Raw genomic sequence first — 24105 nt, 5'->3', positions numbered from 1 at the left:
GAGCAGTGGCTGTAGGGGAGAGGCTTGACCCTGGAGCTGGTCATGATGTGCAAGTGGGATGGGCTGGGGGCTCCCGTGTGAGAGCACAGGAGGAGAGGCTGTGTTTCCCAAGCCTGCAAAGGGCTAGAGTAAAAAGAGACCTAGGTATGCCTAACAAGGCCTGGCGACTTGGCGTTCTCCACATATACAATTCTTCCTATCAAAGCAGGTTCCCAAACCCTGGTTTCTTCCTGCCTCTCAGCTTAACATTATCATTGCTCCTTCATCCATCAGAGAGCCCGGAGTCTCATCTTTCAGTGACTTATCAAGGCTAGACTATTCCTCAGAATCTCCACTGTGAATCAGAATACTGTTAAGATAAACGCTAATGCTTAAGTCAAAAATATTGGACTCAAAGAAGGAGTCAACATGGTAAGAGGCCCTTCTGGCGCATCATCCCAGAAACTTCATCTGACACCCTCCACCACGGGTCCTCCACACGGGAGGGGATGCCTGGACAGTTGTGCACACAGAAACAACATTTGTTCTCACTGGTTTGCTCTGCAGTCCCAGAAGCCCACCAAACAGAGTGGGAAAAAAAGACATCTTGGGGCAAAAGACAAAGTGTGATTCGATACACTGATCTCATGTAAGCATAGTTCTAATTAGCTAAATCATTCCTTCAGCAATAGTAAAGAGAGACTGCAACAGATCTGATACTCCAATAGGCTTTGTCCAATCTGGCAGAGTGGATTCTTTATCTGAAATCATCCACAACAACCACTTTCAGAATGGGGCCAATTTTCAGACCTAAATTACCTCTGGCTCCACAGTAGCATCTGCCCATGAAATCAGTTTCTACCAAAAGCTTAAACTCTCCAGCAGCAATTATCTGGAACAGCCTCAAAACTGCATTTTTGCCATTTGAGACTGTTTTCCACAATTGCCAGCCATCTTGCCTGTTAGCATGCCTGTGGGAAGGACGGGCTGGTAGTTACGGCGTTGATTCCCTATTTGAAGTTGTTGTCCTTGAACCTTTATGACCATCAGACATAACACCCAGTGAAAATGACGCCACCTGCATTTAGAATTATTCAAAACCTGCCACCTCACAGAGGAAAATTCAGCCCACCCTCAGGGATGCAGGTCTTGACTCTGTTCTGGCTGAACTGTTAACAATTCTCCTTTGCAAACTCCCAGAAAGAGACTTGATGATCTCTCCCACATAGCACTTAATGGGGAAGCAAAAACGATTTTCAACTGAGGGAATGTTTTTGCAAAGTGGAAATCAAATCCATTTGTTAATCTTCAAAAACTCTGGGCTGTGCAGATTCTCAGGAAGACACTAAGCATATGGATCACAACAGCGATGGACCCTCAGCAAATGGAGCCTGACAACTCCAGAACCAAGCACTTGCCTGGGGGAACCCCTCCCAGCAAACACTTCTCAAATGGCAAACCTGGGTCCTGTTAGCTATGCTGGCTGTGATCTACTGGTGAATGAATGCCTATCACCAATAGTTATTACAACATCAACCTTCTCTATAGAGTTTCTGAGTGATTTTTTGCACAGAAATAAGGATTATAGTTTACAACACTGCAGTGGTCCTAAGCTCAAAGTCCTCATTCTTCAACCCGAGAGTTCTTTATGTTGGTTACCCCTCAATTACATGTAACACAGGCTCCATCAAGACAGAGACAGTGTGTGTTCACTTGATTAAAGTAAGCCCACAGGCAACAGGATAGATTCCTAACCCCTAACTTTTACTTAAACTAAAATACACGAACAGGAAAATGCAGAAAACACATCTGCCAAACAATGTTTCAGTTTTCTCATGCCTCAAAATTATCTTCTCAGGCCAGGACTGTTATTTTCTCTAATGCAAGTCCATGTGAGGGCAAAATCAGTGTTGCCTTTCCCATATGCCCTCATCAGACGGTTTCAGGCAGAACTTTCCTGCAAACACTGAGCCACACTGGCCTAGAAGGTCAGTCAGTTTGCATTAGCTCAGCCCTGACTATTCACATCGAGTCGTGCTAATTTCCGTTTACCTAAGAAGTAAAGGTTTTCCAAGGCTGGTTCCCAACCCTGCTCATATGCTATGGAACTTAGATGATTCTGTGAAAAACTGAGAAGGCTCCAGATATCTGAGACAGCTGTGGGGCATGTGCTCAGAAAGCCCAGCCTCTGTGGAAAAGCAGAGCTTTCTGTGTTTCAGTGAAAATGCCCGTGAGGTTTAAGTGCCCCCTCCTCTGAAATGACAGAAGAGACTTCCAGCCACTGCGGGTTTCGACAGAGGAGGGTTAAGAAGTTGGGCAACACCAGCACCAGTGAACCCTCGGGGCCAGGAGAGCAGCAGCCTGGTTTGGTTTTCAGTCACCCACTGTGGTGGGAACAATAATGTGGGATGAGATCAAGTTCAAGAACAGTACACGCAAGCAAAAATCTCATTGTTTCTGTTATTACATTGTGAACATCTCCTCTTTTGTTTTCTTTTAAAGAGCATTGTTCAAAGGTTAAATTTGTTGGCTAAGACATCCCCTGAAAAGCTTAGTAACTTGGAATTTTGGTGGCCATAGTTTTCTGCCTGTGTGAGCTTCCCTCCAAGGTTAATCTTAAATATAGAATCTCCCTCCTCTTTCCTTCCAAATCCTCTTTTCTTTCCGAGCCTTCCAAGTACATGGTTAGGCTCCATTCCTGTTCTCAGCGGCATATACCATCATCTCTGCCAGACTTCCTCCAGCTGCCGCCCATGAGTGCATCTGCTGTAGAGTTCCCCACTTGAAAGGTGTCCCAGAAAGCCTGGCCTCATTTTATTCCCAGAGGAATCCCAGAACCCTGGGAGACAACAGCTAACAGCTGGTCCAGAGATTGTTGTACAAACTTTTGAGGCAACAACTGGCAAATTGTAAGAATACGACGGAGTGCAGGCAGAATGGTTTGCCTGAGCTGATTCGGACAAAAGACAGGGTGGGGAAGAGGACAAGTGGCTGTGGCTGAGGATGGAGCAGGTCTCTACTTCTGTCCTGCACGTCTGTCCATCCTTAGTGCTGGGCATCTGTGATTTGTTTTCAAATTTCAATAGTTTGGGGGGTACAGTTGAATTTTGGTTACATGGATAAGTTATTTAGTGGTAGTTTCTGAGATTTTGGTGCACCCATCACCCTGAGAAGTGTACACTGTACCAATGTGTAGTCTTTCTTTTATTCCTCACCCACCTCCCACACTTTCCCCTGAGTCCTCAAAGTCCATTCTATCATTCCTTTTTTTTCTTTTTTTTCTTTTTTTGAGACAGAGTCTCGCTCTGTCACCCAGGCTGGAGGACAATGGCTCAATCTCGGCTCACTGCAACCTCCGCCTCCCAGATTCAAGCAATTGTCCCACCTCAGCCTCCCAAGTAGCTGGGATTACAGGCGCCCACCACCACACCCAGATACTTTTTGTATTTTTGTAGAGACAGGGTTTCACCATGTTGGACAGGCTGGTCTTGAACTCCTGAACTCCTGACCTTGTGATCCACCAGCCTCGGCCACCCAAAGTGGTAGGATTATAGGCATGAGCCACCACACCTGGCTCATTGTATCATCCTTATGCCTTTGCATCCTTATAGCTTAGCTCCAACTTATAAGTGAGAACATACGATATTTGGTTTTCCATTCCTGAGTGACTTCACTTCAAATAATGGTCTTCAAATCCATCCAGATTGCTGCAAAGGCCATTATTTTGTCCGTTTTATGGCTGAGTACTATTCCATGGTATATATGTACCACATTTTCTTTATCCACTTATTGGTTGATGGGCATATATGTTGGGTCCATATTTTTGCAATTGTGAATTGTGCTGCTATAAACATGCATGTTGGGCACCCATGATATTATAATCGTTTCCATCTTGGTCACTATCTGCCGTATCATAAGCACAAAATTATGACTTCACAAGAGGATGGGCCAAATGAGAAGCAGAACTGTGAGGGAAAAGAATGCTTGTTAAAGTAAAACTATTCTCAATAATTGAGAGAGGAATTTCAGAAACTAACTCTGGCCAAGACCTTTTTTTTATATATGTTCTCAGCATTAGAGCTGTGTCCAAACCATCCCTGCTGACACATCCATGACAGCCTAGGATAAATAAGCCTTTGAGAAACTGTCTGAGGAGTGACATGGGAGCTGCCACCAGGCCTTCCCAGGGAGCTCCTTGACTTCCCATGCCCACTACCTTCCCACCATAAAAGTGGGCCCATTTGCTTTTGATTTTGAAACTAAAGCAAATTTAGTTTACAGAAGCCATGTCTCAGGGTGGAAAATAGCTCATCTCTACCGGAAAACACTGACAGGCCATTCAATTCATCACTGAGCAAAAATCAGCATGAGAGTATCCAAAATGAAGCGGCAGAAGGAAGGAATTCACAGGCGCATCAGGAAAGGTCGTGTGGCAGCAGCGTTTGCTCCGCAGCCCGAGAACTCCCTCCAGACCAGCAAGAAGAAATGAAGGACAGTCAGCCGGCACTGCCACTCAGAGGACTTGGTGCAAGGAGAAGCCGCGGCCAGCACTGGTCCTATTGCCCATGCTCCAGTAGCTTCTGCAAGCTGTGGGATCACCAGTCCCATTGCTAATACAGGTTAGCATAAACATACCTTATCCAAACAGAGAAGAAAAGACACAGAGTATGTATAAATACATATTATAGATTCATGATACATAAAGTGTGTCGATAACCTAAAGATTTCTTTGCCAGGCATGGTGGTTCACGCCTGTAATCCCAGCATGTAAGGAGGCCAGGGAGGGTGGATCACCCAAGATCAGGAGTTTGAGACCAGCTTGGCCAACATGGTGAAACCCCGTGTCTACTAAAAACACGAAATTAGCCGGGCGTGGTGGCTGGCGCCTATAATCCCAGCTACTTGGGAGGCTGAGGCAGGAGAATCGCTTGAGCCTGGGAGGCAGAGGTTGTAATGAGCCTAGATCAGGCCATTGCACTCCAGCCTGGGCAACAAAAGTGAAACTCCGTCACACACACAAAAAATAAATAAAAATAAAAACCAAAAAAGTAAATAAATAAAAAAGATTTTGTATAAAAATATGAAATTCAGGCTAGACAGCAAGCAAAGAATGTAATGCACTTGCAACTAACATTTCCCCAATAGTGCATTAAATGCCACCAGGGCTCAACTCCTGATCCCATCATCATAAACAGAACAATGGGGAAAGTACAGATTTTAGTTTTATACATACCTATTGGACGCAGGCACCAATAGATCTGATAGCACATGCTACCTGTGCCTTTGACACACAGGGTCATCCAGACGATTAAAAGAATCTCACTGAGTTTCCAAAAAGGGCAAAGAGTTCAGGAAACTCCTCCGCCCCAACTTGCGCCCACCCACTGAAATGGAGCTGTCCCATTTGCACTGAACACCTCTGCAAAAATTTGTGGTTGGAATCATGTATGTGAAAAGAATGCCACCCTAGGGGACTTAGGAATTGCACTCTGGATGGAGGACGATGTGGGAAGGAGCCAGGTGGTCTTGTGGGAGATGATGCAAAAAGTGAGATGTGATTGCACAGGAAACACTTCCTAAAAGTCAGAAGAAAAAGTGTGTGTTCAGCAGCCGGGGGAGGGTGAGAGGAAATAACTCACATATCTGAATTGTGTCCTACAATACAATATATTCCATCCTGATCAACCAAATAGCTGGCAGGAAAAGTACTTTGACTTTTATATCCTTTTCTCCAGACAAAGAGCTCTGTGTATGGCTGTGTATTTGAATAGGTGCGCTTGCAGGACAGCTGCTGAGACGCAACCCTGTGCTTGCAGCAGAAAGAGCTGATGCTAATCCTGGATCCGCACAGAGCTGCCTGTGGGAGCCACACACCGAATGCCAATGTAAAGCCCACCTCAATGACAAATCCAAACTCACATTGTGTCACACGTTCTACAGACATCCAACAGGAATGGAAGACTTTTCTAGAATCTCCAAAATACTGCCTGGGTTCAACTCACCTTGACCAATTACTACCTTAGTTACTCTCAGCAAATAACTCAATCTCTCTATGAATCAGTTTTCTTATCTGTAAAATGAAAAAAAATAATAGTCCTTACTTCATGGGGTGGTTGTGAAGATTAAGGAGTTAATAAGTGTAAAGCACTTAGGAATGATCTCTTGATAAATGTGCTACTGTTGTTGCGGGACACAGTAGGACTTATTTCAGTAAATGATGGCTGATGTTGTTGTTGTTATTGTTACAAGAAAACCCCTCTCCCTCCAGCAACAATGAACAACAATGAACAACTATTCTTGATCTGAGAACACACACCCACTCAGAGTAAGCAGGCTGTTATATGCTCCAGGCTTCACCGTATCTGTCACTTTCATATTTGTTCTTTAAGAGATGATCCCAAACTTTCCACACTTACTTTTTTTTTTTGTTTCCCCAAGATGGAGCCTTGCTCTGTCGCCCAGGCTGGAGGGCAGTGATGCAATCTTGGCTCACTGCAACCTCTGCCTCCTGGATTGAAGTGATTCTCCTGCTTCAGCCTCCCAAGTAGCTGGGATTACAGGTGCCTGCCACCATGCTTGGCTAATTTTCATATTTTTAGTAGAGGTGGGGTTTTACCATGTTGGCCAGGCTGGTCTTGAACTCCTGACCTTGTGATCCACCCACCTCAGCCTCCCAAAGTGCTGGGATTACAGGTGTGAGCCACTGCGCCCAGCCTCCACACTTACTTTTATTAACACGTTCCCAATTAACTTGCAAACTCCACAAAGTCAATTTCTTTTTATACCTTTCTTGATTTGCCAGAAGTGTGGTCAACAAGTGAGGGGGAAATGAAATATTTGGTTATAGAATCTTCATATCCCTCACCCTGCTACAGAGAGGTAAAGGGACCATGGCAGAACCCTTATGTGAGGAAAGGGAAGGAAGCATCCTGTGATTGCCAAAAAAAGTTGGATTTGTCTGAAATTGACCAAGAACCTCTTCATGAATCTAACGCTTGGCTTCTTTTATTAATATGTTTTCAATACAATCTACTTTCAGCTTCAGAGGAGAAATTGACAGTGTCCAAATTTCTGCCCAATTTCCTAATCTGTTTATAAAGGTTTATATACTATTCATTTTTGACTAAATTTTTATTGTGAAATTTGTAGATTCACATGCAACTGTAAGAAGCGCAGCAGAGAGATACCTGTTCCCTTTATGCAGATTATCCCAATGTGACACCTTGCAGAACTATAGTACAACAGCACAGCATGATACAGACATGGTACAGTAGAGACACAGACATTTCTGATATTGGGACACCACGTTTTGACATTATGTAGCCACGCATCTATTTACCTGTCACACCCACTATCTCCCTAATCCCAGCCAACCACTAATCTAATTTCTGTTTCTATAATTTCGTCACTTCAAGATGTCAAACAGATCTCACTTTTGGGATTGCCTTTCTTCACTCAGCATCATTATTCCTGGGAGATTCATCCAGACGGTTGTGTGTGTGAACAGTTAGTTCCTTTTAATTACGACTTGTGTCCCATGGTGTGAACTTGCCCCAGTTTGTTAAGTCATTCAGTCTTGAAAGACATCTGCACTGTTTCAAGTTTGTGACTATTACAAATAGAGCACTATGAACATTCCCATACATGTATGCATATAGGCCTTCATTTCCTTAGAATCTGTGTCCAGAAGTGCACATTATGAGTTGCAAGCCACCTGCATGTTTAGCTTCTTAAGAATCCACCATGCTGTACAATTTTACATTCTGTCAGGCAATGTGTAAGTGTTCTGAATTTTTGCCAGGATTTGGTGTTGTCACTATGTTTTACTTTAGCTATTCTGATCAATGTGTAACAGTATCTAACTGTGGTTTTAACTACCATTTCCCTAACAGCTAATGATGAACATCTTTCGACACACATGTATATACATATCCTCTTCAGTAAATTGTCTTTTCCTCTCTTTTGTCTATGTTTTAGTTGTTCATTTTTCCATTATTCTGGCTTATAGGTGTTATGAATTTCAGATATTCGCCCTCGGTTAGATACACGGCTTGCAGATATCTTCTTTCAGCATGTAACTTGTCTTTTCACCCTTTTAACAGGGTCTTTCACAAAGAAAAAAACTTTTTAAGTCCAGTTTACCAATTTTTCTATTTATGGGTCATGCTTTCTTTGGTGTCAAATCTAAGAACTCTTTGCTTAGCTCTAGATCACAAAGGTTTTCTCCAATTTTTTTCCTAAAAGTTTTAGAGTTTACATCTAAGTCTGTGATATATTTTGAGTTAATTTTTGTACAAGTGTAAGACAGTCCAGAGTACATTATCTTTTGGCCTATAGATACTCAATTAATCCAGCGGTATTTGTTGGAAAGGCTATCTTTCCTCCTTTGGATTGTTTTTGTTACTTTGTTAAAGATCAGTTGGGCATATTTGTGTGGGTCTATGTTGGGGTTCTCTACTCTTTTGCCTTGATCAAAATGCCCATCTTTCTACCAATATCCCACAGTCTTGATTACTTAGCTGTGTGGTGCGTTTTGAAAGCAGGTGGACTGATTTCTCCTACGTTATTCTTTTTCAGAATGGTTTTACCTATTCCAGTTTCTTTGCCTTTCCATATAAATCTTAGACTAATCCTGTTGCTATCTAGAAAACATCTTGCTGGGATTTTTATAGGAATTGCATTAAACTTGTGTATCATTTTTAGGAGAACTGAATTCTTATTACATTGAATTGTCCAATCCATGAACGCAGTCTCTCTATTAAGATCTTCTTCGGTTTCTTTCATCAATATATGTACTTTTTATCATTCAAGTCTTGAATTTTCATTTTTGACTGATTGTGAGTGATATTTTTAAAAATTTTATTGTCCACATGTGCACTGCTAGTATGTAGAAATACTACTGAGTTTTAAGCATATCATATTGCCTATGACCTTACTGAAGTAACTTATTAATTCTAAGAGTTTTACTGTAGGTTCTTGAGCATTTACACACAGACAACCAGCAAATAAGACAATTTCACTTCCATTTCAACCTGTGTGTCTTTTACTTTTTCTTCTTGACTCTTACACAGGGTAGAACTTCCAGCACTATGCTGAGTAAGAGATTTAAGAGCTAACATCCTTGTCTTTACCTCTGATGTAAAGCATTCAGTCTTTCTTTCATCTTCAGATATAATGTTAGCTGCGGGCTTTTGCACAGGCTCATTCTTGATCAACTTGAGAGAATTTCCCTTTATTCCTATTTTTCTGAGAGTTTTTATTACGAATGGCTGTTGAATTCTGCCAAATGTTTTTCATGATCATATGTATGCTATTGTAAATTTGTTCTGTTGTTGAGGAAGATTACATTGATTTTGAATATTGAACCAGTCTTAAATCCCTGAAATAAAACCCTCTTGGTGACAGTGTGCAATTTTTCTGATACGTTGCTACGTCTCATTTGCTAATGATTTTGTTAAAGAATTTTATATTCCTTTATCCCTCTGTATGCATGAGGGACAATGGTTTGTAGTTTTTTTCTTTTTTTGCTCTCTTTTTCTGGTTTTAGTATAAAGATAATACCAGTTTCATGAAATGAATTGAGAAGTGTTCCCTCCTCTTCTATTTTCTGGAAGAGATTCTACAGAATTTGTATTAATGCTTCTTTAAACATTTGGTCAACTGAACCAGTGAAATCACCAGGCCTGAGATTTTTTCATGAATCCAATTATGAATTCAATTTGCTTAATAGTGATAGGATAATTCAAATTATTTATTTCATATTGGATGAGTCTGGACAGTTTGTTGCTTTTTTGAGGAATGGGTCCATTTTATCTAAGTTGCAAAATCTATGTATGAAGAGTTGTTTATGGTATTCCTTTACTATCCTTTTGATGTCTGTAGAGTCTAAATGATGTCCCTGCTAATTTGTGACAATGACATTTGTGATGTTGGTAACTTGTGTCTTCTTTCCTTTTTCTTCATCAGTGGTGCTTGGTTTGTCAGTTGCATTGATCTTTTCAAAGAACCAGCTCTTTGTTTCATTGATTTTTCTCTGTTATTTTGCTGTTTTCAATTTCAAGTGATTTCTGCTTTTATCTTTAGTATTTCTTTCTTCTGTTGGTTTTGGCTTTCCTTTCTCTTCTTCTTTTTGTAGGTTCTTGAAATGAGATCTTTCTTTATTTTTTATTTTTTTTTTTGAGACGGAGTCTCGCTCTGTTGCCCCGGCTAGAGTGCAGTGGCGCTATCTCGGCTCACTGCAAGCTCTGCCTCCCGGGTTCACGCCATTCTCCTGCCTCAGCCTCCTGAGTAGGTGGGACTACAGGCGCCCGCCACCACGCCCGGCTAATTTTTTGTATTTTTAGTAGAAATGGAGTTTCTCCGTGTTAGCTAGGATGGTCTCGATTTCCTGACCTCGTGATCCGCCCGTCTCAGCCTCCCAAAGTGCTGGGATTACAGGTGTGAGCCACTGCCCCGGCCAGAATGAGATCTTAAGTTACCAATTTAACATTTTCTTCTTTTCTAATGTATGCATGTAGTGCTATACATTTCCACTCCAGCACTGCCTTAACTGAGTCCTAAAAATTTTGATATGTTGTATTTTCATTTTTGTTGAAATCAATGTACTTTTTCACTTCACTTTTGACTTCTTCTTTGACCTATTTAGAACATGCTGTTTAATTTCCAAGTGTTTGGAGATATTCCTGTTGTATTTTTGTTTTTAATTTCTAGTTGTATCCAGTCATGGCAGGGGAACACTCAGTATCACCTCAGTTCCTGTACCTGTTGAGGTTTATTTTACAGCCCAGGATATGGTTTATGTTGCTGTATAATCTTTTGGCACTTGCAAAGAATATGGATTCTGCTGTTGTTGGGTGGAGTGCTCTACATATGTCAATTAGATCTTGTTGGTTGGTGGTATGGTTCAGTTATTTTGTTTCTTTATTGATTTTCCCTCTATTAGTTCTATCGAATGTTGAGAGATAGGTATTGAAGGCTTCAACTATAATTAAAGATTTATCTATTTTTCCTTTCAGCTTTATCTGTTTGCTTCACATATTTTTCAACTCTATTTTTGGTATATTTGCCTTCTTGGTAGATTGGCCCCTTTTATCTTTATATAATTTCCTTCTCTGTCTTTGCTCTGAGACATACTTGATCTGATATTAATATAGCCACTTCTGTCTTCCATAATTAGTATCTGCATGACATTTTTTTATTATTTTACTTTCAATCTGCCTATAAAGTAATGTTTGAAATGCGTATCTTGTAGACAGCATATAGTTGGCCATATTTTTTAATCCACTCTTCCAATTTCTGTTTTTTATTTCAAATATTTAGACCATTTATATTTAATTTAATTATTGATATATTAGGGTTTAGGTCTGCCATTTAATTTTTTTGTTTTCAGCTTTTTTCTGCTTTTTCTTACTGTTTCCTTTTTCCTGCCTCTGACTTTTATTTAAACACTTTTTATAATTCCATTTATTTCTTTTGGTAAAACTTTTAAAGTGGCTTCTCAGCCAGACATGGTGGCTAACACCTGTAATCCCAGCACTTTGGGAGGCTGAGGCGGGCGGATCACAAGGTCAGGAGATTGAGACTATCCTTCCTAACATGGTGAAACCCGTCTCTACTAAAAATACAAAAAATTAGCTGGGCGTGGTGGCGGGTGCCTGTAGTCCCACCTACTCGGGAGGCTGAGGCAGGAGGATGGCATGAGCCCGGGAGGCGGAGCTTGCAGTGAGCCTAGATTGTGCCACTGCACTCCAGCCTGGGTGACAGAGCAAGACTCTGTCGCAAAAAAATAAATACACAAATAAATAAAGTGGTTTCTCTAGGTACTACACTATATACACAAAATTTATCACACAATTTATTGGTGCCATCATTTTACCTGTTCAAGTAAATTACAGAAGTCTTACCTCCCTTTGTGTCTCTTTACCTTCCCCCACTTATAAAACAATTATCATAAATATTTCCTCTTTAGATTTCAAACATAATTTGGAAAACTCAAAGCAATAAAGAAAACCTATTCTATGTATCTGTATTTTGGCTTACGATGTTCTTTCTTTTCTCCTGATTTTCTGAGTTTCCTTCTCTTATCACTTCCATTCTGTTTGGAGAACTTATTTTAGCCATTCTTTAGGTAGGTTTGGTGGTGTCAAATTCTCTTGGTTTCCCTTCATTTGAAAATGTTTTGGTTTTCCCCTCATTCCTGAAGAAAATTTTTACTGGGTTGGCAGTTCTTTCCTTTAAAAACTTGAAAAATATTCTGCCACTTCCTTATGGTTTACGTGATTTCTGATGAGAAATTCTTTGTCACTAAAGTTGCTTCTCTTCTGTGGGTAAGGTGTTGTTTTCCTCTGACCACTTTTTAACATTTTTTCTTTGTCTTTAGTTTTCAGAAGTTTAATTACGATGTGTCTCAGGTGTTTGCTATTTGAAGTTATCTCAGCTTCTTGAATCAGTAGATTTATTTATGTTGCCAAATTTGAGGAGATTTTGGCAATTGTTCCTTCAAGTGCATTTTTCAGCCTCACCCTCTTTCTCCTCTCCTTTTGGACTCTGATAGCATGAATGTTAGATCTTTTGTTATATTCCCATGGGTCCATTTTTTTTTTTTTTTTTTTTTTTTTATACAGAGTCTCACTCTCACCCAGGCTGGAGCGCAGTGGCATGATCTCAGCTCACTGTACCCTCCACCTCCCAGGTTCAAGTGATTCTCTTGCCTCAGCCTCCCAAGTAGCTGGGACTACAGGCGTATGCCACCACACCTGGCTAATTGTTTCTATTTTTAGTAGAGACAAGGTTTCACCGTGTTAGCCAGGATGGTCTCAACCTCCTGACTCGTGATCCACCTGCCTTGGCCTCCCAAAGTGCTGGGATTATAGGCGTGGGCCACCACGCCAGGCTGGGTCCATTTTTTTCACTCTATTTTCTTTCTGTTCTTCAGATTGGTTAATTTCTCTTATTTTTTTCTTCCAATTCACTGATTCTTTTCACCGCTCACTTCTTTCTGCTATTGAGCCCATCCACTTCAGTTTTTTTATTCTTAAGTTCTGACATTTCCATTTGGTTCTTCTCTATATATTTGCTGAGGTTTTTTTTTTTTTTTTCACTTTTTTCAAGTGTGTTCAAATTGTTTATTGAAGCATTTTTGTCATGGCTACTTTAAACTCTTTTCAGATAAATCTGATATCTCTGTCTTTAGGTGTTGGCATCTATTAATTGTCTTTTGTCCTTCAGTTTAGGATCTTCCTGGGTTTTTGAATGGTGGGCAATTTTCAGGTTCAAGTGATATTTCCTGTCTCAGTGGGGATATTCGCATTTTGAGCCTGGGTGTTCCAATTTAGCTGAATTTTTTTTTTTTTTTTTTTTTTTTTTTTTGTCAGCACTCCCACAGGGGAAGAGGGCAGGATGCAGCCTCATTACTACCAGGTGGAAGTAGAAGTTCTTGTTCTTCACAGCACCTCTGTTGGCACCTGAGGGCAGGGCAGGGGGGTTGTTCCTAATCGCTGCCAGGCAGATGTGGGAGTTTCAACTTTGCCTATGATCTCCACTAGCACCACGGTGGGGTAGGGGTGGCCTCATTCTCTTTGGGCCACAGTGAAAGTCTTGATGCTCCTCCAGTCTTCTTCTGATACCACCCCAGCTGGTAGAGGGAGGAGCCTCATTACTGCTGAGTGAGAGTGAAAGTCCAGGCTCTCCACATGGTCCCACTGACACGGGGTGGCAGGGGCTCATTACCAGCTGGCAAGAGTGAAAGTTAAGGAATCCTATTTGGCCTCCTCTGACACCATCCAGGCAGGAGTGTGGAGGTGCCTCATTACAGCCTGCCAAGTGCAAGAATTCAGGCTCCCTACTCAGCCCTTGCTGGCATGAGTGGGGTTGGGCCCAGCTTGCTCAGTGGCATTTGGCTACAATAAAGCTGTATTGTCTTGAAGTTTTCTGCCTTGGTGCCCTTTTCCTGGCTTTGGTTGGAGAGAGCATGCTTCTTTTGTGGCTTTTTGGTCTCAGCCTATTACTGTTTCCAGTTTCCTGGCTTCTTCAGCTCCAAGTCTAGGATATATGGGGCCAAAAGAAAACCCAGGGAATTCATAACTATGTCTTCTCTCTTGTCCCAAGACCCGTAGTAGGTTTGCCTTCTCTCCACCATTCACAGTCTCCTTATGATTGGCTCATGTATAATGTCCTGGGTTTTTAGTTATGTTTAGACAAAGGAATGGGGAAAAGTATGTCCACTGCATCTTCCTGGAAGCAGAAGCCTCAATTCACATATTTTTAATCTCATGATTAAGTATTTTTAATCTCATGACTTTTAGTAAAACTTAAACTACTAAATGAAATGACATTATATGGCCATGGCAAGATAATTTAAATTTCCTGGGTGCTCCTTGTGTCTTCTCATTCCCTTCTCGCCTTTACCCACTCCACCCACCGCTCAGACTACAATAAACTCTGCCATTGACCCTCCCATCTCCACCCTCCTCCAACCTCTCCTCCAGACGCTGGGGACTCTCTGCCCTTCACTGGATCATAACTCCTGCAGATGTCTGACTTAGCATGTCTGCAATAACTCACTTCTCTTCTTTTCCGGTGATAACCTGCCACCCTTCCTCCCACCATTTACCGATCAGAAAAAGCTTCAACTGGAGAAACAGAATTAGAGTGGACTTTTGAGGATAGATAGAACTTGACAGGCAGAGACGGAGAGAATAATAACAGCATTTAGGTATGTGATTATGATATGTGTTCAAATGCTATGACTATGTTTGACTGAAGCAGAGCGTGTTCATTCACCAAGTCCATAAATGTGTAAATGTCTATTAAGTATCAGACACTATTCTAAGCACTAGCTTAGAATACTGTCTGATATTATTAATAATAATTAATTTATAATAATAATATTAGAATAGTGTCTAATATTAGTGGCTTCAAAAAGCAGATGGAGGTCCCTGCCCTCACAGAGCAAAGTTTAACAGGAGAGACAGGTATGTTTCAAGTGAACAAACTAAAAAAATCTGTAACAGTGATTCTATTAAATAATTGCTCTAAATAAAAACAGATGGTTATGAAAGAGAAAGCTCAAGTGGGCAAAGAAGTGTTATTTTGAGTTGGATATCAGGGAAACATCACTGAGAAAGTTACCTTAAGGATTAGCAGGCACCAGGCAGATAAAAAGTGGAGAACACGGCGTTTGGATGGGCTCTGTGTGAGGCAAGATTCCTGTTCTACACAGGCCAGCACAGTAGTGGAAGCAGGTAGAAGGGAGATTTGCTTAAGATAAGGCGGAGCAGAAGGCAAACCAGATGACCAGGGGGCTACACAGCAGGTAGAGGCTGATTCGACTGCAAGTGCGATGGGAAACCACTGAAGGTTTTAATCAGGGAAGTAACGTGATCCGATTTCATTACAAGGGAAATAGTAGACAATAGAACTGGAAACATACTTTGGGAACACACTGTGGAAAGCCTTCAGTGACAGTCCTGGGAGTTTTCACCTAATTCATAAGACAGTGGAGAGTTTTCAAGGGCTTTATATTTTTAAATAAACACTTGGTTCAAGATTTATTACACAACAAATACATATTATAAAACAATCAGAAACAAATAAGCAAAAAGAATATAAACATAACCCATAAGCAAACCAGTCAGATAGAATCCATTGTAGTGCACTTTGGAGTTTTCTCTCAGGCAGCTTTCCATGCATATACTAAATGGTATGATTTAATACACTATCATATGTTTATTAGTATACATAAATACACATTTTACAAAAGGAGGGTCTTGTGGTCTTACTGAATAGAGTGTTTTGTAAACTTCTTTTTCCCTTTTCATGATGTATTGGGAACATGTGTTTCAATAAAAACACTTAAAATGGCATCATTTTTAATGGCATCATTTTTAATGGTATGTATATTTCATAATTGATCCAATTAAACTCAAATGTTCAACTTTTACGTTTCTTCAAGTTTTCTCTGCTGTAATTAGCCTGCACTATAGTTGGTGTCATCACAACAAAGTGTCTGCATAAATCAATAATCAATTTTTAGAATATTTTCCTGTAAGTGTAAGTGCCACGTAAAATGTTGGTGAACATGTTAAGGCTTTTGATGCATCCGATCACATTATCCTTCACAAAAGTTGTGCGAATTTATAATACCCCTAGTGGTATAGAAATGTGCCACCTTCCCAAAAGCACTGGGTGCCATCAGTTCTTTTTACTTTTGTCATTTGGTAAAGGGAAATGGCATATCATCACTAGATTTTTTGTATTTCTTTGATTACTAATGAGATTGAACATATTCAATTATTAGTTACTGGTCTTTGTTTTTGCTCTTTTATACATTTCTTGGCCATCTTTTACTAATTTTTATATTGGTAGATTTATCGTTTCCTTTCTATATGTAGATATATATTTAACAAATATATTTTGATTACACATACTTAATATTTACACCTAACCATATGTGAGACATTTTTTCTTTTCTTTTCTGTTTTTTTGGGTTTTTTTTTTTTTTGAGACAGAGTCTCGCTCTGTTGCCCAGGCTGGACTGCAATGGCGCAATCTCAGCTCACTGCAACTTCCACCTCCCTGGTTCAAGTGATTCTCCTGCCTCAGCCTCCTGAGTAGCTGGGATTACAGGCATGCACCACCACACCCAGCTAATTTTTGTATTTTTAGTAGAGACTGGGTTTCACCATGTTGGCCAAGCTGGTCTCAATCTCCTGACCTCAGAAGAGCCACTTGCCTCAGCCTCTCAAAGTGCTGGGATTACAGGCATAAACCATCGCACCTGGCCATGAGACATTTTTTCTGTGTCTTCTTATAAAACCCTTATCTGACATATGATGCAAATATATTTTCACAGTTTGCAATTTGCCTTCTGTTATATTATTTTACCATAGAAAATGTATCCTTTTTTATTATTCATGCATTTCCTTTATGATTTCTCCCTTAGAAGTCATACTTAGAGAGCCTTTTGCCCCACAGGCCCATGTAAGCTCACATTGTGATGACTTTATTCCTTCCACATAAGTCTGGAATCCTTCTGCCCTGTGGTATGAAATACACTCCTGTCTTGCTTTTCCCCATGTATTTCCCCACAGACTTGAAAGGCACACTCCTGACCATACAAACTTGGACATGCTCCTCAGCCTGTTTCTCCACTGTCTGTGTTGGGCCATTGATTTTTCTGTTTCTTTCTCAGCCACTAATGGATTGTTTGAAAGTTCATAGTTAGTCCACGGTTCATTTCAATATTCAGTAGGGCAAGTCATCCTTTTCTATATTTTTTGTCAAAATCGTATTAAAAGTTTTGTGTAGATGAACAACAAGCCTGGAATCACGCGTGGGAATGCCAGCCTAACATGACATAGAAGACAGAGAAGGAGGAGGCAGGCACAAGCGGGACCCCACAGCCGGCAGCCCCCTTCAGGTAGGAGTTCTCAAAGGTAATTTGCATTCTGAGCTTAAATCCCCAACTGATGATGGGGCCAAAAATCTCACTGACCTCCTGTGATGATCTAAGGGCTCATTCATAAGTTCCGAGGGTTGTGATTATTGAGCACCTGTGAGGGTTTGCTGAGCTGCCAGCCTGGCAGAGCATGCAGCTGAGCAGTCAACCAGGGCAACATTTTTACTTTGCTGTTAGTCTACAACTACGGGACAGAAGTTATTCAAATTTTTTAAAACTTCTACAGCAAAAACGAAAGAGTAGGAAACTCTGGGGACCTGTCCCTCCCAAAAACACTGAAAAATATGACAAAAAGGCCATATGACAAAAAGCCAGAACCACATTATTGTGTGATTCCATTTATATGAAATGCCCAGAAAAAGCAAATCTATAGAGATAGAAAGCAGATTCGTAGTTCCCTAGGGCTGGAGAGAAGCGGCAATGGGAAGAGACTGCCTAATTTATGGGTTTTCTTCGTGGGACAATGAAAAAGGTCTTGAACCACATAGTGGTGATGGTTGTGCACATGGCTAGTGTGTACCACCATCAATGCCACTGAATTGTACACTTTAAAATGGTTAAAATGGTTAATTTCATGTTGTATATATTGTAACACAATTTTAAAAACAGTATTGTATAGATTCATTGAAAATATCACACCTAACAATCAGAATAAAATTCACACAGAACGTATATTTTTATATATATTTCATGTGAATTATATATACCTATTTATACATAATCCATGTGAATATATATCAATACATTTCTTGAAAAGTATGTAATAATTCACTTTTAATAATCTTCCAATGAAAGAGGCCTTTTAAAATTACTTCATATAACCCAGGAGACATAAAAGAAAATAACTTTGTAGCAATTTTAATTATAAAAAGTTGTGTACAAAAAAGAACCACTCTAAGTGAGTACTTAAAGTGTACAAAAAAGAACCACTCTAAGTGAGTACTTAGAGTGTACAAAAAAGAACCACTCTAAGTGAGTACTTAGAGTGTACAAAAAAGAACCACTCTAAGTGAGTACTTAGAGTGTACAAAAAAGAACCACTCTAAGTGAGCCACTTACGGTGGCTCACACCTGTAATCCCAGCACTTTGAGAGGCCAAGGTGGGTGGATCTTCTGAGGTCAGGAGTGGGAGACCAGCTTGACCAATATGGTGAAACCCTCTCTCTACTAAAAATACGAAAATTAGCCAGGCCTCTGCCATGTGCCTGTAACCCCAGCTACTGGGAGGCTGAGGCAGAAGAATCGCTTGAACCCGGGAGGCGGAGGTTGCAGTGAGCCGAGATCACACCATTGTACCCCAGCCTGGGCGACAGAGCGAGACTCTGTATCAAATAAATAAATAAATGAATAAATAAATAAATATAAATAAATTTTAAAAATTTACAAAAAAATGTCAAATCAACCTTTCAGACTGCTGGGAGATAGCCAATGGTTTGCAGCAACCAAGTGAAAGCCCAGCTAGGACAGAGGCGACCAAGACCCTCGCTGCAGCCTCAACTGCCCTCCTTGGCGAGGTGGCTGCTCCCATGCCTGGGGTGAGTACTGGGCTCCGAGGAAGCAAACCAGACCCGGATCTCAGGGAACTGTGTCTGTTTTGACCCGACGGGGATTTCCTGGGTCACAGGGCTTGTCCTTGCTTTGCCTATCTCGGAGTGCTCAGGGCGGGTGGCTAAGAGGACAGGGCTTCCCAGAACAGCAGAAGTGAGTGAGCAAGCTGCTGCTGCTGGGAGCAAAGAGTAACAGCTGGAGTGAACAACAGACGCGCCCAAAGCCTGGGAGGAAAAACCAGCCTGTGACACCTCGGGGAAACAGGGCCTCTGAAAAGTTCCTTCTATGCGATTTTAGCAGTTCCTCAACAAGTAGACATGAAATTACCATATGATCTCACAATTCTACATCTAGGTACACAGCCAGGAGAACTGACAAGAGGTGTTCCAGCAAGAATTTGTGCACCAATGTTCATAGCAGCCCTATCCACAATAGGTGGAAACAACCCCCATGTCCATCCACTGATGAGAGGATTTTAAAAATGTGGCATAGCCAGAAGATGGGATATTAATCAGTCATACAAAAAGGAAGTACTGATACATTCTACAACATGGATGAAATTTGAAAACATCATGCTAACTGAAGAAGCCAGAACCACATTATTGTGTGATTCCATTTATATGAAATGCCCAGAAAAAGCAAATCTATAGAGATAGAAAGCAGATTCGTAGTTGCCTAGGGCTGGAGAGAAGCGGCAATGGGAAGAGACTGCCTAATTTGTGGGTTTTCTTCATGGGACAATGAAAAAGGTCTTGAACCACATAGTGGTGATGGTTGTGCATATGGCTAGTGTGTACCACCATCAATGCCACTGAATTGTACACTTTAAAATGGTTAAAATGGTTAAAATGGTTAATATTCAAGACTTCTGTATACGGAAAAGAGGACGTTCAGAGGCGGCGGTGAGAGGTTCGCACGCCTCCAGCCCGGCCCCGGCCCCCCGGGACGGAGAGCCGAGCAGCCCCGGCTCTGGGCTACAGACTATGGGCGAATAGCTCTGACCACCCGGCGAAGCATGCCGCCTGCCTTGGCCTCCCAAAGTGCCGAGATTGCAGCCTCTGCCCGGCCGCCACCCCGTCTGGGAAGTGAGGAGCGTCTCTGCCTGGCTGCCCATCATCTGGGACGTGAGGAGCCCCTCTGCCTGGCTACCCAGTCTGGAAAGTGAGGAGCATATCTGCCCGGCCGCCAATCATCTGGGACGTGAGGAGCCCCTCTGCCTGGCTACCCAGTCTGGAAAGTGAGGAGCATCTCTGCCCGGCCGCCATCCCATCTAGGAAGTGAGGAGCGCCTCTTCCCGGCCACCATCCCATCTAGGAAGTGAGGAGCGTCTCTGCCCAGTCGCCCATCGTCTGAGATGTGGGGAGCGCCTCTGCCCCGCCGCCCCGTCTGAGAAGTGAGGAGACCCTCCGCCTGGCAACCACCCCATATGAGAAGTGAGGAGCCCCTCCGCCCGGCAGCCACCCCGTCTGGGAAGTGAGGAGCGTCTCTGCCCGGCAGCCACCCCATCCAGGAGGGAGGTGGGGGTCAGCCCCCACCAGGCCAGCCGCCCCGTCCGGGAGGGAGGTGGGGGGGTCAGCCCCCCGCCCGGCCAGCCGCCCCGTCCGGGAGGGAGGTGGGGGGGGTCAGCCCCCCGCCCGGCCAGCCGCTCCGTCCGGGAGGGAGGTGGGGGGGTCAGCCCCCCGCCCGGCCAGCCGCCCCGTCCGGGAGGTGAGGGGCGCCTCTGCCCGGCCACCCCTACTGGGAAGTGAGGAGCCCCTCTGCCCGGCCACCGCCCCGTCTGGGAGGTGTACCCGGCAGTTCATTGGGAATGGGCCATGATGACAATGGTGGTTTTGTGGAATAGAAGCGGGGGAAAGGCAGGGAAGGGATTGAGAGATCGGATGGTTGCCATGTCTGTGTAGAGGGAGGTAGACACGGGAGACTTTTCATTTTGTTCTGTACTAGGAAAAATTCTTCTGCCTTGTGATCCTGTTGATCGGTGACCTTACCCCCAACTCTGTGCTCTCTGAAACATGTGCTGTGTCCACTCAGGGTTAAATGGATTAAGGGTGGTGCAAGATGTGCTTTGTTAAACAGATGCTTGAAGGCAGCATGCTCGTTAAGAGTCATCACCACTCCCTAATCTCAAGTACCCAGGGACACAAACACTACGGAAGGCCACAGGGTCCTCTGCATAGGAAAACCAGAGACCTTTGTTCACTTGTTTATCTGCTGACCCTCCCTCCACTATTGTCCTATGACCCTGCCAAATCCCCCTCTGTGAGAAACACCCAAGAATGATCAATAAAAATAAATAAATTAAAAAATAAATAAATAAAAAATAAAAAATAAAAAAAATAAAATGGTTAAAATGGTTAATTTCATGTTGCATATATTGTAACACAATTTTAAAAACAGTATTATATAGATTCGTTGAAAATATCACACCTAACAATCAGAATAAAATTCACACAGAATGTATATTTTTATATATATTTCATGTGAATTACATATACCTCTTTATACATAATCCATGTGAATATATATCAATACATTTCTTGAAAAGTATGTAATAATTCACTTTTAATAATCTTCCAATGAAAGAGGCCTTTTAAAATTACTTCATATAACCCAGGAGATATAAAAGAAAAATTAATAACTTTGTAGCAATTTTAATTATAAAAAGTTGTGTACAAAAAAGAACCACTCTAAGTGAGTACTTAAAAAAGAAGACTAGCGGCCAGGCACGGTGGCTCACCCCTGTAATCCCAGGTCTTTGAGAGGCTGAGGTGGGTGGGTCACCTGAGGTCAGGAGTTCGAGACCAGCCTGGCCAACATGGTGAAACCCAGTTTCTACTAAAAATACAAAAATTAGCTGGGCGTGGTGGTGCATGCCTGTAGTCCCAGCTACTCAGGAGGCTGAGGCAGGAGAATCACTTGAACCCCGGAGGCAGAGGCTGCAGTGAGCTGAGATCGCGCCATTGCCCTCTAGCCTGGGCAACAAGAGCGAGACTCTGTCTCAAAAGAAAAAAAAAAAAGACAAGCTAGGGAACATAATTGCATTTCGCATACATAAAAATGCTAGTTTTTCCAATAAATACAGTACTCTTACAAACCAACAACCAACAGGTCAAAACAGAGTAGGAAAATGTGGGGGGAAAAGAAAGAATATACAAATGCCCTTCAAACATTTGGAAAGAAGGCTTGACCTCTCTTCTAATAAGGTGATGTCAAATAAAATTATATTAAATTGTTTTTCACCTCTCTCATAGAGATCAAAATTTGGATAATGGTCAGAACAAGGATCTTTGAGGAAAAAAAATTGGGTAACATGGTGTGTCAGTGAGAGATTGTGGGGATGTCATATCTACATTGCTTCTGTGCTGCTGGTGAGGCTGCTAACTGGTCATACCTCTATAAAAGCAGTTTGGCAAAATACATACAAATTACTAATGCATGTATTTTTTGATCTGGCAATTTTATTTCTAGGAATTTTCACACAGAAATACTCTAATACATGTGAGATGACATATACACATACTTGTTATTATAACACTATTAGTAAGATCAAAATGTTGGAGACAGCCATAAGTATACATCATTAAAGGACTTTTAAATAATACAGCATATCATACAATAGAATATAATGCAGCTGTAGAAAGGATGCAAGGAATGTTTGTGTGCAAATATGGAATGCACTTGAAAATATATTGCTCTTACAAGGGCAGAAGAGTGTGTACAGTATTTTTACCACTTATATAAAGAAGGAAGAATACGAACATGAATTAACTTCCTTTGTAGAGATGTAACCTATTTCTGAAAAATATTAGAAAAATTATAGAACTGGCTGTTTCATAGGAAGGGAATTTGTGTCAAGACAAGAGTGGAAGAATACATTATTTAAACTTTTGTACGTTTTGAATTTGGAACTCTATGACTGTGCTACCTACTCAAAACAATTTTAATGACTATATATATTTTATGGAATCCCCTTACAAATAATGCAAGTATTTAACCAATGCTCGCTATTAATGGTTGCACCATGATAGACTTAATGGTGAAATCATATACAAATTAAGACATTATTGAGTAGCATTAAGTGGACCTCATTCAAAACAACTGCTCCATGTGAAATTTTTTGAATAATTTACCATGCTTTGATATCATTAAATACACGACTTTTGCCTTTTACTCATCTACAGTGTAGAGATCACTCTTCCATGTCAGCTAAAGTTGAATCCCAGTTGGTTCTTACTGAGGGACCCCGAGGGCAGGGCTGTAGATGGGTGCAGGTGAAGGGGGTCACAGCACACTACAGCAGCCAGGAGGTATGGGCTTCCCAACACCAGGGCCACTGCCCCCTGCCAGATGTGAGCTGGCACTGCCGCCTTCCTCCCCGTGCACTGCATGGCTCTCCTGTCCTCTAACCACCCAGAGTGCCAGCAGGACTCCAGTGGAAGTCAGCAGATCAGGACTGAAACCTGGACTCCTAAGAGCTGCTGAGAACACGTTTTCTTCCAGGCACCTCACTGGACATTTTATATAGTTAGCCATCATTTAATTTACCCAGTGACATCAGCATACGGTACATATCATTTTCCCTGTTTTTCACAGGCAAATACTTGGACTCAAGAGCAAGGAATGTCCTGAAGACTTGCACAGGGAAAAGTATTGGAGCTTGGATTAAATACAGATTAACAACAACAACAACAAAAGCCAGGCTCAGAAAGACAGGGACAAAGAAACAGAAAGGAAGTTAAAAACAAACCGCAGGACTGAGTTCCTTCATTTCAGGGTCTAATGAGGGCTGGCGGCCGCAGTCACTCTAGAATTCCCAACATGGAGTTCCAAATTTTCTAGAAACAATGGAAGATCTAGTATTTTAAAGCTTTTATCAGCTTATATTACACTTTCAATGATAATTTTTTTAATTCTTTAGTAGCACACCAACTAACACTAAAGTAAGCCACCTGGCCAAGCGTGGTGGCATGTGCCTGTGGTCCCAGCTACTTGGGAGGCTGAGACAGGAGCATCCCTTAAGCCCGGGAGGTCGACGCTGCAGTAAGCTGTGATTGTACCACTGCACTGCAGCCTGGGTGACAGAGAGAAACCATTTTAAAAATAAAAATAAATTAAGCTAC

General features: G+C 41.8%; 1 long non-coding RNA gene across 1 annotated transcript in view; it reads left to right on the top strand.

Annotated features, from left to right (window-relative positions):
• Nucleotides 1–24105, top strand: part of LOC134810861 (uncharacterized) — a 25575-nt gene extending 1470 nt beyond the window's left edge. The window contains exons 2-4 of the long non-coding RNA XR_010159537.1: nucleotides 17277–17398; nucleotides 18848–18972; nucleotides 23579–24105. This is a non-coding gene — a long non-coding RNA (uncharacterized LOC134810861). The remainder of the gene's footprint in view (nucleotides 1–17276; nucleotides 17399–18847; nucleotides 18973–23578) is intronic.

This window comes from Pan troglodytes, chromosome 7 (assembly GCF_028858775.2).
Source record: "Pan troglodytes isolate AG18354 chromosome 7, NHGRI_mPanTro3-v2.0_pri, whole genome shotgun sequence".
Classification (NCBI taxonomy): Eukaryota; Metazoa; Chordata; class Mammalia; order Primates; family Hominidae; genus Pan; species Pan troglodytes.
Note: the sequence above shows the minus strand (reverse complement) of the source record. Positions and strands in the feature narration are given on the sequence as shown.